The sequence below is a fragment of the Bubalus bubalis genome, chromosome 6, assembly GCF_019923935.1.
Source record: "Bubalus bubalis isolate 160015118507 breed Murrah chromosome 6, NDDB_SH_1, whole genome shotgun sequence".
In the NCBI taxonomy this organism is placed as follows: Eukaryota; Metazoa; Chordata; class Mammalia; order Artiodactyla; family Bovidae; genus Bubalus; species Bubalus bubalis.
The window spans coordinates 10,587,518-10,590,622 of record NC_059162.1 but is presented as its reverse complement, the minus strand read 5'-3'; the positions used below and the strand labels follow the sequence as shown (position 1 = coordinate 10,590,622).

The 3,105-nt window shown below is 41.5% G+C and overlaps 1 pseudogene; it reads left to right on the top strand.

Moving 5' to 3' along the window:
• The first annotated feature begins 458 nt into the window (after window positions 1–458).
• Window positions 459–1,100, top strand: LOC102405852 (annotated as a pseudogene).
• Window positions 1,101–3,105: the final 2,005 nt, after the last annotated feature.

The following is a 3,105-nucleotide window of genomic DNA, read 5'->3' as shown; positions in this document are numbered from 1 at the left end:
AGAGAAAAAGGCAAAAAAAAGAAAAAGATTTAGACTTAGAAGAAGATGAACTCAGTGTGACATGAGGCTTCAAAGAAAGCTCCATGAAAGAGGTGATATTGAAAGAAAGTCTGAAATAATTGAATTACTTGCATAGACCTGATAAGGGGACGACAGAGGACAAGATGGTTAGATGGCATCACTGACTCAATGGACGTGAGTTTGAGTAAACTCCTGGAGATAGTGAAGGACAGGGAAGCCTAGTGTGCTGCAGTCCATGGGGTCACAGAGAGTCGGACATGACTGAGTGACTGAAACTGAACTGAACTTAGTGCTTATTCTCTTCCGATAGGAATTAATGTATTATTCTCATAAGCATGCTATTTGTCTTGTGTGTGTATGTGCTCAGACAGAGCTCGCCTCCCTCCCCTGCCACAGAGGCCGTGAGGTTGCAGAGACCAGAGCTGTGTAACATTGAGATGTCTACCCAAGGAGAACTCCAAGTTCAGTTCAAATTTGTATTGGTTGGTGATAGTGGTACTGGAAAAACTACATTCTTGAAATGTCATCTGACTGGTGAATTTGAGAAGTATGTAGCCACGTTGTGTGTTGAGGTCCGTCCTCATGTGTTCCAGATCAGCAGAGAACCTGTTATGTTCAAAGCATGGGATAGAGCTGATCAGGAGAAATTTGGTGGACTGGGAGATGGCTATTATATACAAGTTCAGTATTTCATTATAATGTTTGATGTAACATCAAGATTTGCTTAGAAGAATGTGCCTAACTGGCATAAAAATCTGGTACCAGTATGTGAGAACACCACTATTGTGTTGTATGACAACAAGGTGGATATTAAAGATGGAAATATTAAGGCAAAATCTTCCACCAAAAGAAGCCTCTTCAGTGTTATGACATTGCTGCCAAAGGTAACTATACTTTTGAAAAGCCCTTCCTCTGGCTTGCTAGAAAGCTGATCAGAAACCCTAACTTGGAGCTTGCTGTTACGCCTGCTCTCGCCCCCACCAGAAATGCTCATGGACCCAGCCTTGGCAGCACAATACGAGCATGATTTGGAGCCTGCTCAGATGACAGCTCTCCCGGATGAAGATGATAACCTGTGAGAAAGTGAAGCTGGGGCCCAGCCTCAGAAGTCTAGTTCTCAGGCAACTGTTCTGCGATGTTAGTGGTGCAGTGTGTTTGCCACTTTATTATATAGCTAAGCAGGACTGTGCTTAATATTTGGATGCTGAAGCAGATGGATGGACTTCAGAGTGAACGTGGCAGTTAAAAAAAAAAAAATCTTCATTTATTTTGGGCCTGCATATTTAGGTGTTTGGATCACATTTGTTTTCTCCTTGAGTTTCAAATATAACACTGCCATAGCCACATGACAATATTGAGAGGTAGAATCTTGTTAGTTACTGTCATTCCCATTCCTTTTCATTTAGAATAAGAATAACTTGTATTTTGAATAAATGAAAAGAATGCTATATGTATTATGCCACAAACACTTAGCATCTAAAGCTCCTTATCAATATAAACAAGCAGAAGGGAACTCCCACTAAACTGAAACCAGCCGCTTGACACAATTGGAGCCTCTTCATGTTTTAACTGCAAACCTGAAAGGGAAAATATTTGTTTAATCAGCAATTCCTATAATTTTGTTCTAACAGATGGGAAGCCAACAACAGTATGTTTGCCAGCCTACACAAATTTGATTTTGAATAGTTCCTCATCCTTACCATCACCATCTCTCCTGCTTGCCAAAGCCAAAGAACTCATTCGAAACTCAAACAAACAAACAAAAAATAGGTAGGAATTTCTGGATACTTGAAAAAATTATCTCTAAAGCTTATGATGCCTCTCTGCCAATGGTAATTGGTGGCAATAGGCATCACTGATCAGGACATAATTAAGATGAAGGATCAGGAAGATTCTGAAGAAGGAATACTCTGGACAGAGGAAACACATATATTGAGGTTAATCAAGGAGAATTATTTAGGGGGAAGAAAAGAACAATATTTGGGGAATAGCAATGAAAACTAGGGCATTAGGTAGAGTCAGTAAGCCATCAATTCATTTCAGTTGCTCAGTCGTGTCCGAGTCTTTGCAACCCCATGAACCACAGCACACCAGACCTCCTTGTCCATCACCAACTCCTGGAGTTCACCTGAACTCATGTCTGTTGAGTCAGTGATGCCATGCCATCCAACCATCCCATCCTTTGTCATCCCCTTCTCCTCCTGCCCTCAATCTTTCCCAGCATCAGGGTCTTTTCAAATGAGTCAGCTCTTCGCATCAGGTGGCCAAAGTATTGAAGTCTCAGCTTCAACATCAGTCCTTCCAATGAACACCCAGGACTGATCTCCTTTAGGATGGACTGGTTGGATCTCCTTGCAATCAAAGGGACTCTCAAGAGTCTTCTCCAACACCACAGTTCAAAAGCATCAATTCTTCGTTGCTCAGCTTTCTTTGTAGTCCAACTCTCATATCCATACATGACTACTGGAAAAACCACAGCCTTGACTAGATGGACCTTTGTGGACAAAGTAATGTCTCTGCTTTTTAATATGCTGTCTAGGTTGGTCATAACTTTCCTTCCAACGAGTAGGTGTCTTTTAATTTCATGGCTGCAATCACCATCTGCAGTGATTTTGGAGCCCCCAAAAATAAAGTCTTTCACTGTTTCCACTGTTTCCCCATCTATTTCCCATGAAGTGATGGGACAGGATGCCGTGATCTTAGTTTTCTGAATGTTGAGCTTTAAGCCAACTGTTTCACTCTCCTCTTTCACTTTCATCAAGAGGCTCTCTATTTCTTCTTCACTTTCTGCCATAAGGGTGGTGTCATCTGCATATCTGAGGTTATTGATATTTCTCCTGGTAATCTTGATTCCATCTTGTGCTTCATCCAGTCCAGCATTTCTCATGATGTACTCTGCATATAAGTTAAATAAGCAGGGTGACAATATACAGCCTTGACATACTACTTTGCCTAGTTGGAACCAGTCTGTTGTTCTATGTCCAGTTCTAACTGTTGCTTCCTGACCTGCATACAGGCTTCTCAAGAGGCAGGTCAGGTGGTCTGGTGTTCCCACCTCCTTCAGAATTTTCAACAGTTTATTGT